General features: G+C 34.8%; 1 protein-coding gene across 3 annotated transcripts in view; it reads left to right on the top strand.

The window, feature by feature from the left end:
• Positions 1-1168: 1168 nt before the first annotated feature.
• The window catches only part of mGluR (metabotropic Glutamate Receptor), a 78651-nt gene continuing 68570 nt past the window's right edge, over positions 1169-11249 (top strand). For all 3 annotated transcript variants that reach the window (XM_066391185.1, XM_066391187.1, XM_066391184.1), the window contains exon 1: positions 1169-1273. The gene's annotated coding sequence lies outside the window, so the exon portion shown is untranslated. The remainder of the gene's footprint in view (positions 1274-11249) is intronic.

The raw sequence follows: 11249 nt of genomic DNA, 5'->3' as shown, positions 1-11249 counted from the left end.
TTCTTTCAGCGGGGTAACAAAAAGTCCATCATGCATATAGTGCATAGAGGCGAGGTAATCGTTTCACATGGAGCGTTTTTCATAATCAATATGTCTAACAAATTGCGTGAAAGCTTTCCGGGGGGAATGCTATTCATCCTGTCAATCTTGACAACAGTCAACGGCACACAATACCATTGGTATTATTGTTCCTTTTTTGCGGCGATGGGATTTACAAATACCAACCGAAGCTTCTCTTTTTAGCAATTAGCTGATAGTTTCCCGGATCTCGGCAATCGGCGAATTCTCGTAGATTCAGCGAACATTATTATAAATAACGTATGGATAAATGCCCTTCCCCTCCCAAACTCAATTTTAGGAAAGGAAATCGCTCTGTCCCACTTATCTACATAATATGGCTCTGGCTTCATCCCCCAGTTTTACGAGATTAATCAGCAATCGACCTAAATCTAGAGCTCAGTCTAGGGTATTGCTATTGGGACCAGCTCTAATTGGAATCAGCTAGGAATGCATTGTATCAGGAAATCTTAAACTCCTCCTTCCAAGTGCATGATCTCCAATTTAGTGTTTTCTTTTGTCTGTCTTGCCCTAATCACGATTTTTCGAATAAAAAATTTTGGTCTCCGTGCTTTACGCACGACATTTTAGACCTAACTCGAAATCGCTCCCCTGGAAAGTGGGTTGAAAGGCTTTCTAAAATCATAAGCTAAATTGCACTGCAAAAACATCAATCTGCACCCTGAAAAGCGATCCAATAAACTTAGAACAGATCTGCAGCATTAAAGCAAAAGCACATCTAGACAAACAACAAGTCATTGAAACTGTCAGGATCACATACAATACTCCTCGATCGGAAATCACTTAAGGGACTAAAGCCCGAAGGCACACCTGGAAAATCTATTAACAACGCCTCTGGATGAGTTTCACTCTTCCAAATCGGTTTACTATCTATCAGTCGGTCTGTATCAGGTTTTTTCAAACCGGAAATCTTTCATAAAAGGCGATTGATATCCAGCTTTCCCAGATTATCTTTGCGATGATCGCAGTATCATTGTTTGAGGGTGTTTGAAATTTTTGAAATTACAAATCGGGATGGCATCAGGAAAGCGCAGGATCTCCCTAGCAGAATTTGAGCTCTGGATACGAGCCGTTTGCTGGATCACCTCAGTCCGCTCGTGAAGTGTCCCCTTTCCAGAGTTATTCGGGCATTGAACTTCAGAGACACGCTGTTTTTCAACTTTCTCGACTTTCCATTGCGCAAAGTTAGGTTTAGGTGAGTACACGACAACTTTGATTTTTTTACCGATAAGTGCGGGTATTTATTAGAATCAATTTTATCTAATCGTTTGTGATTGACAATAATTATTCCTGCAAGTTTATGATAACAAGTATTATTAACATTTCGATTAGTGTAATTGTCGCAATGTCATTTTCTAGATACAAGTCATATGCTCATAAAAAAATATTCCGTGTCCCAAAAACAGACAATGACAAACACTTTTACTTGGGAAAAGTGGAGCTCCTTTGGAAACGCTCTGGTCAAATAAACAAAACTCCTTTATCGCTTCTCAGTATACAACATTATTTCAACACAATATATAATGCGGATTTATTTTTCTTCGGCCGGAACATGGAAAAGTACTTTAGGAAACTGCTTGTTAACATTACATTTCTAAATATTTGTCCACCACATTCATATAAATACACATCGATACCTGTTTGTTGCGATTTAAATTAAAAAGAAATTGATTGGTGTGGGACTAAGAGATTTTTGGTACGTGCCGCAAATGGATAAGTTATGTCACCTCCATCCAACGCACCTTTTTTGTAATGATGAAATTCGATTTAATGGAGCTTTGATATAAGTGCAGGCTTTTTAATCATGGAGAACTGATGAATAATTTCTATACCTTTTCGATCTTAAAAATATTTGACATTGGTTTAATCACCCGATGTGATATGTTGTTTTTTGCTTTCACTTTTTTAGGAAAAAACGTTTTTTTTTCTCTTCAAACGTTAACTGTAATTTAACCCTGGAGGTAAAATACATAAAATATATAAAATACATTTGAACCTCTCGAAAAATTGTACAAAACGTTCAGAAAGCTCCTTATTCAGATCTAGAATGTTTCCTAATTATTGTCAAACATATTCATGATCTAATTACGAACGAATCTATTAAGAACTTCTTTACATCAAAATGAACAGTTACAGAAAATTAACAGTTAGTTTAGTTGCAGATGAAACACAAATTGTTAAAGTTTGAAAATAGATCCCAGTCTTGTCTCTACAGTTCTAAAAACACTTCCAAGCTACATAACAATGCTCAATTATTGCATGTAACAAAGTTGTGTAACATTTTCCAAGTTATAAAACATGTTTTCTGTTATCCATCAAAGGTCAGAAACGTCAAAGAAATATATAAAACTTTGTTGAACAACCAGAACTGGCTCGTCTATACTTTAGATGTTACAACAGTTGTCACATATTTGTTTCATAACATCATTATAAGTCTTAATTTGTTACAGTCTGGACACGCCTTTAGAAAGTATCAGATATTTAATTCTAATTTGGGATGGCTTCTAGTCCTATGAATAAACACGCCATGTCAGTTAAATCTGAATTAAATTTAATTTTAAAGGACTTTAAATTTTAACACTCTCTATGTCAGAAATAAATTATTTACAAACTTACATTTATTTTAAATTATTAATTGTGTTGTTTTAATGCAGAGAAACCATCCTGGAATTGTTTCTAAATATTTAGAAACTACCCCGTATGAAGTTTTCAAAAAATCTAAGAAATTGCTAAAGTTAACCATGTTTTATCGTTCGCATGTTTTGTTTCGAAAGAGGCCTAAATTCGAATTCGTTGGTCTTATTTTTGAAGATAACACATTTTGAAGTTTTTAAAAATTTATAAGAATCATTACGATTATTTCTAAAATTTGATTAGAGTTTTGCATCGTACTTTTTTAAGTAAAAATAGCTAAAATTGAGTGCACACTCCGTAGATTCATCATTAAAAATAATATACCTACTTTGAAAAATCTCCGAAAAGTTTAAGCCTTTTTAAGGAAAAAAATTAGACAACATGAAAATTTCGAAAACTGAACAAATGTCTCATTAGATCGTCTTTTTGAAACATAGTGGATTTACAATGATTAGAAACTCAGTTTCACCTTTGTAACAGAGATTTTTTGAGAACCAAAAATATATCCAGAATCTCTGAAACGGTTAGAAGTAACTCTTATTTCACGTTAGAGCCGTCTCTTTGAGGAAAAATTTGCTGAAATTGAGCATATATCTGCTGGGTCTATTTTAAAACAATACAAGTTTGAGAATTTCGAAAATTGGAAACATTTCTGAAACGATAAGAGCTAATCATCATTTGATGCTTACATGGTCTTGCAAGGGAAAGGTTATCAAAAATTGAATACAAAAACGATAAACTTATCGAACGAATTGAAGAAAGTATTATAAATTAAGATATTTTATTTTTTTTTACATTTCATTTTCAACAGTTTTTTAAACCTAAAAGTTGATTGACACCAAATACAAACTTGATTGATTTATCATTAAAAATAATCCGTACACTTTGAAAATATGAAAAAAAGCTTTAATTGGTGTCCCTTTAGAGGGGGCTAAAAATCGCAAAATAACATGATGGGATGCATACTAGTAAAGACAGTGAGTGGAAGAATACCTCTCTACTTTCGACTGACCTTGCGTAATAGTAATATGACACGAAGTTAAATCAGTCTCAAGATGAACTTTCTTAATATGTGCATAAATGTCCTTTTCAGCCCTCTTCAAAAGGGTGGACATGCAGGACTGAGATGAAAGCTGCACTAACTAAATCGCAAAGAAATCCTTGCAGAAACTCATTTGTTTAATGCATGTGTTAGAAATTTAAACTGCAACATAATATAACCCTCTGGAATAGCTTTTATGCAGCCCAGACAGGGAATTTTTGAAGCTGAACACTGACAAATATTTCGTCTCATATTGGTGAGATTCTGGGAGCTTTTCTCTTATGCAATAAAGTACATAACTGAAGAAATTGCGCAGGATTAAATTTTGGGGGACTCTACGTTGTAACACCAAACGTCAAATAACTTCTAATAATTATTTAATTCGGGTGGAGTGAGCTAGGAAAACTCGTGGAAATTAAATTTTGAAAATGAAGTAAATGGAAACACGGTTAGGTTGTAGGTGACAACTTCGGGCTAATTTCCTCTCCACTCGCATGTGTGTAACGAGTTAGAGGAAGATAAACTCATTTGGCTGCTAGTTCTGGTTTTCGGCTATTTTTTGTTCCATAGCGGAGATCAGGCATGCACGTATAGGAAAGCGTTATATGGTCCTATAAACCATGCTTAATTGCCAGAATTCCGCATAGTGAGTTAGCTTTCAATACTGTATTTTTAGGGCAAAATAGGACACTCCACAATGCGCCGATAAATTTCGATAACGCTCCCACGGCAGATAAGTTTCAGCAAAGTCCCTTGCTCCACTACATTGGAACTAAACTGATTAATTGTCATCGTATCCAGGCAAAAACGCCTTTTGTCTCTGCACAGGTCTATACCAAAATTTGCAATTTTGAGGTAATTAAAACCTTACGAGCCTAAGTTCAGAGGCAAATTTAAGGCAGTTCTTTAGATATTTCCTCACCCCTTCGAGATATATTGCATTTCGGTTAATCTGACGCTGAAAACATCAAATCGAACAGCATTTTAATCACATGAACAATCGATTTTCGCTCGCTATCATGAGAACTAAAAGAATTCTACGAGTAGCTATTAAAAGCTTAGCATTTTATTAGATTGCCTTCGAGGTTTACACTCGAAACCCGAAGTTAAATTCTTTCGTATTAACCCAAAATGTATTTTAATCTTCTTTATGGAAACTTCCTGCGAATTTCGTTTTCTTAAAGTCCTATTTGGCAAATGCGTTTCCCGTTTAAGAAAATTCAAACACAGTTGATGTAAGGGGCATAGTTCTAAGGTTAATGCCATATAAGTCGTCAACCAAATGATTCAGCAAGATCCTTAATGTTCTATTAATTTCCTTAAATCTTATAACCCCTCTGACAAGATAGAGCTTTCCCTCTATCTTTTCATAACGATGTCACGTATTGTTGACTCTTTCTGTTGACTGTAATCCAAACGCTATCTCTCATGCATCTATGATTTTATTCGTCGCTGCCAGTCCAACTTTCTAGCTGTCAGATAAAGTAAGCCAATTTAGAATATTATCTCAACTTGGGGCTTTTAACGCCACACCCAGGCCGGAAAAGTGAAATTTTCAACCAAATAATTCGAAGCGAAAATTAGAACAGTCGTTTAACCCCCCTATACGCTAAGAGCCTATTAACACTCCTTATAAATATTTACTTTCAAGAAAATATAAGCTTTTAATACGACAGAAGGGAAAGAATAATAACCATGGATTTTGGGCTTACGTCAGCACTTGAAACCGGGGCATCCAAGAGGATCATCATAAGGTCTTTAACTGGTCAGCATTTAACTAAAAAACATTGCAGGAGGTTATTAAGACTGGGATTTGAAGCCGAAAGAGTCAGGAAGTTGTTACATGTGGAAGAAAAAGCAGAGCTAATATTGAAAACCGAAGTATCTCGAAACTGCAGTTTCTTAGAGGAAAAGATTTATTGAAATTCTCATTTCTGATGGGTTATCTCGAATGTCCCCAAATCCTCGAGGAATTTTCGAAAATTTCTTGAAAGTTATGCGGCTCCGAATTTGTATTACAAGTGTGTGAAAAATCTTAATTCATTGCAACCAGCTGTGCCATTTCGGGAAACTTCCTCTAATAAATTAACTTACCAATGGCTTTGGACAATAATCTCGCAGCCGTAACTAAACCGAATCTCTGCCATTAGCTTCAGTATTGCTTTGAATTATCATCTCTTAGCCTGAAGTAACCCAAATGAATATAACTAACTTGCTTCACGAACAGTTTCGCAATGGCTTCGCACAATTTTCCCTCAGTCGTAACTAGCCCAAGTAGTACCCAGTAAGTACCTTTATGTTGATATTGCAGTCCACGCCGAGTTCAAAGCTGATTGAAAAAATTCGCTGACAGTTCTGATATAAACCTTCAAGACTAATAATTCGAAAATTTCAAACCAATCCCGAGATAACTTAGAATTGGCTCAAATTAAGCCGCTTCAAATCGAGACATAAGCGTTTCGATCTCATTTCTAGCCCCAGGATATCTGGGATGTGTTGGGGATTCTCGGGTTTGTGTCCACCGTTCAAGAACTCGGAGCCACGGCTCGGGCCTTGTCAAAATCTACCTTGCTTCATTATCGTAAGACTTTAAGAGGTCGCACAGCTTTGCATTTACACGACGCAGGCAAGACTCCAAAACTCCCAAATCCCAGGATTCCGAACGCGTTCCAGGGGACATTTAACTGAATTCAGGGATAGGGGCATTTTACCAATTTTTTTGAAATAGAATTACGTGAGGTAAGCTGCTTCTATTGAGTTTTTTGATTGTGATAATGTTTCCTTCATTAATTTACTGACTAAAAAAAAACTTTTTTCTCCGCTTTGAGTCAAAGTTAAGTTAGCTTCAAGGATTGCCGCTAATTTCTAGCTATTTTACAACCTGAAAAACGAGCTTGAACAAGGATTAAATAAAAGCTGAAGGCACTTTTAACTTTGCCCAAGAGATAAAAGTTAATTTCAATTCATTTTTCAATTGGGTTGAAATCTAAAGTTACTCAATAATTTAAGTAGCTACTCAAGGACTTTGGGCAAACTTCGCTTAAGCTTAAGTAACTTTAACTAATGCAACTGGCTGCACTAGTCAGCACCAACCTTAATTATATAGCTTAACGATAGTTTTGCCCTAGTTATCTAACAAGCTTGACCTATACAAAAATTACTTGTTCTTATTCTACAGGACGTATTCTTTATTAAAAACCCAAAAAAGTCTCATGGGCTTAAATCGAGACTTCGTAGTTGTCACAGATATTCACTACCCCGACTGATCAATCAATGTGGACAGTTCATATTCAAGAACTTCCTTAAATGTATAAGGTAGTGTTTAAAAGCCCTATTTTGCATCAACCAAAAATATTGTCTTAAGATTGGAGGAATATCCTACAAAACTAGAGCTAAGTCGTTTTTCAAGGCACTCAAGTACAGTTTTCCATTCAGTTTTTCCTAAGTTCACCTGGTCCCAAAATCATATCTTCCAAAATTCCACACCAAGCATTAATTGAAAATTTGTGGTAAAAGCGATGTTCTCTCATTAAATGAGGATTTTCTGTGTGGAAGAAAAGAATAGCGGTTTCTCCAATTAAATAAACCTCTCCTTCTAAATATTGCCTCGTTGGTGAACAATATTTTATTAAAGAACAAAGGGTCATGATGTTGCTTTTGAAGTAATAAATTGCAGAAATTAATTTTAGGTTGAGAAACCCTTGGCAACAAATTTTGGACAGGTGTAAAATGATGTGAAATCTTGAAATGATTATTTGCTGACCCCCGTCACTTCTGAGATACGTCTGGTGCCGGACTCTGGACTCTCCAGTACTCGGACAAAGATTTCTTCTTCGTGGTCCGTATTAAGAATTTCCGTTTTGGAATCCGGTTTGGAACGAAATTAATCAGTCTCACTCATTTACCTTATTGACGTTGAAAAATATCAGAATTCATAAAAAGATTTAACTCGTCAGCATCAATGAAAAGTAGGGTGGATTTTCTGTACCCCAGTAAGACACAGGCCGTGCCCTCTATTAAGTACCCTGGAACAAAAATTTTAAATGAATTTATAGTACCCAAAACCTCTCTAAGAACAATCTTCAATCTGTAAGTCATAAATTCTGCGACTCATTACCAATTTATAGAATAAAGATAACTTAAACATGCTGGGGAACGAAAACAAGATATTTTTTCCTAAAGCCGAATCGCTCTTTTATTTCTTCCTCTAGTATCGTGTACTCGTTTTTACCAATGTTTCTGGGACACCCTGTAAATATAATATCTTTATACAAGGCTTGTATAATGACTTCATGCTTCACGACCAATATCCTGGATTAGGATTTAGGGCATTAATTTCATCACCATAGTAAACTTTGAAGCTTCATGGAGAGCTTTCCACAATTTGATTCGCGGTTACCACTCGATTTGATCAATTAACAAAATTGTGTCGAGATTATCTGGAATCACGACCGACAGGCAGAGGTATGGATCACGATTACCGACCACTGATGACCGAAATGCATATCATTACATTAATGATGAGTAAGAGACGTAGCGCTTTGCTAATGAGGCTTTCCACTGGGAATCATTTTAAATGTACATACAAAGGAGAATCGGATATTCCGCAGATATCAAATATCCCAAAGAAAGCCCATTACTCCTCTTCTAATAATGGCATTTCATCTCAAAGTCCTGAATCGAATTATGCAAAAGTGGCATTAGCTTTTGGCCATTTATTCCGGCAGCAGTGCTGGCTGCCTGATGAAAATCTGGTTGATTACTGACCACAGTTTGTGCCGCTTTGCAATTACTGAAAACCACAGTTTAATAACCGATATTTGCAAGTTGTAACCACTGGAATTTGGATAGTTTTAACTTGTTTCTGTGACAGTTCTGATAGATTTATATGTGAAACGTCTCTTTTCCGGGAAAAAATTTTACCGGGGAAAAACATAAAACAAAGTGAAAAATTCGAGTTGAAAATTAAATACATAAAAGCAATAGTCCTAAATATTTCGATTTTAAATGTAGTTCAATATGGGCTTGAGGCGGTGTTTTCGAGTGATGATGGAACATGTTTAATATTAAATCATGTTTTATTCAAATAATTCCACTTGATAAATTCACAGCGTTAGGTGCTTCAAATTCTCGCCGATGGCATATTTCTATCGGCATATATCAGTCATTTTCAATAAAACATTCCGCAAAATCCTAGAATGCGTTTACGATTTCATTCCAATATGATGAATTTTTTATCCAACCTCAAGGTGGAATGAGGAGGTATATTCAGCACTACATTAATTAGTTAAAAGCCTGGCAATTTATTTCATCCTCGGGTCTCGTCGTCGAATTTATTCCGCGAATATTTCCATAACGATTAACTTTTGCTTGCGAGGTATTTGGTAGTAATTTCACGGAACATTGAATCCTGACAACTTATACACCAAAAAAGATGCTCCAGAATCCATCCGGGGCGAGGAAGTATAAAAGGTATTTTTTTTTATAAAGTGATCTAAAATAACGGATGACAAATAAAACACTCTTTCCAACGAGATTGCGCCCCCTCGCTTTGGCTGGCCATTCAATAAATTTCACTGTCCCATTGAGATCTATTCGATTTAAATATGTTACGTGAGGGCAACGCACCACCATACTAACTGGAATATAAATCTCTTTTAAATAAAAACCCTTTCAGATTTATGCGAGTTACGTGTGCAAGAGTTTTTTGATTCATTCTGTTTCAGTAGAATGGCTGCAGGGAATTGTTTCTGCTGAAGTTGCTTGAATACCACACGTAGATATTCCAGAAACTAGTTATTCTGATGTTATCGGAATTCAGTTCTAAAGTGTCCGGGAGTTTTTCCCTCGTAAAGCAGTAACAGATAACGCGAAAATTGAAAATAGGAAAATCTCGATGTGGGAATATGTGGGCTAACTAGCCTTAGAATGCAGATCGAGCTGAAGTAATTCGGATTGTGCCGTCGCTCTCCCAGTTTCCGAGATATGTGAATCTCGGTCTCTGAAGTTCTCAGCTCTAAACTGAGTTAAAAATAACAATAAAAATATGTATAAACCTTCAAAATATTTTTACAGATGTTTAATATACATAGATACGTTTGTATGGTTAATATTTAGATCGTTTTAAGTCATAACAAATTATGAAACTAAGGTCAATGCTTCATAAAATATTCATATTTTTAGTCAACCATAATGTTCCTATAATTTTCAGGTGTATATAAATCACATTTAATTCAAGATGGGGATCACGTAACTCGTCAAAATTTCAATGAACTTGATTCAAACATAATTACCTTGTAATTTACATTAATGTAAAAAATATTTAACCAGTAGAAGAGTCTCGAATAAATCATACTTTTATTATGATTTGCAAACTTCAATCACAATAAATCAATCATTTACGAAATTTAAATCACATTAAACTTGGAAACTAGATTGTCTAAATGATGGAGAAATGTGCCAAAAGAACTACTGAGAAGAGTGCAATGCTTTTGTATTTGACTCCCATATTTAAGATAATTATAAATCACATGAAATTCGCAAGCTAAACTGCATAAATCACGAAGCAATTCAGGGAAGGGGGGGAACAAAGCAAACTTTTTGCAACGTACAGGGGTGTTTAAATCACTCCAAACTACATTACATCTGAAAACTAACTCCTCTAAATTCTGAAAAATTCAACGTAGAGAAGAATTTGAAGTATAACTATCTATATTTTGCACACACGCTATCATCTTATATAACATTAAATTCGAAAGTTAGAGTCCCTAAATCATCACAATAGATCCAGCCAGGTGAGGAGTTATAACTAAAGCATAATTATTCTCTCACATTTTACATACATATTATCATTTTAAATCATATTGAGTGTATAAGTTAGATTCCATAAATCATGAAAAATACATTCAAGAGAGAAACTCTAAGTAACAAATAATTTTCTTATATTTTACAGGCGTATTTAAATCACTTTACATTACATTAAATCCGCAAGCTAGTTTCTATAAATCATGAAAAATCCAGCCAAGGGTGCAGTTTTAAGTAAATCTTTGAATCATTTGAAATCACTTTAAATAGGACGTTAAATCCCCTCATTAAATAAGAATAATTTCCTTCGTTTTCACATTAAATTTGGAAAGCAATTCTTAAAAATCTTGCCAAGGGAATAAATCATGATTTTCTAGAAATTTGCAAATTTTCCTGTTTAAAACATATTACATTTTAAAGTTCGATCTCATAGATAATATTGACAACAAATAATTAATAAATACAAAGACATTTAGATCGCTGTAAATTACGTTAAATTTAGAAATTAGATATTGTAAATAAGGAAAAATACAATCATCTGAGAATTTTCCAAACTATCCAATATTATTAACAACATTAAGAAAACATGAGAAACTTGGACAAACATTTTCATTATTATGTCAACAAACCTAACCTAAATCCATGATTTCCTCCTCAAAAGCAATAATAATCAGTAATCGAGCTAGGAATT

Source organism: Euwallacea similis, chromosome 6 (genome assembly GCF_039881205.1).
Source record: "Euwallacea similis isolate ESF13 chromosome 6, ESF131.1, whole genome shotgun sequence".
NCBI lineage: Eukaryota > Metazoa > Arthropoda > Insecta > Coleoptera > Curculionidae > Euwallacea > Euwallacea similis.
Note: the sequence above shows the minus strand (reverse complement) of the source record. Positions and strands in the feature narration are given on the sequence as shown.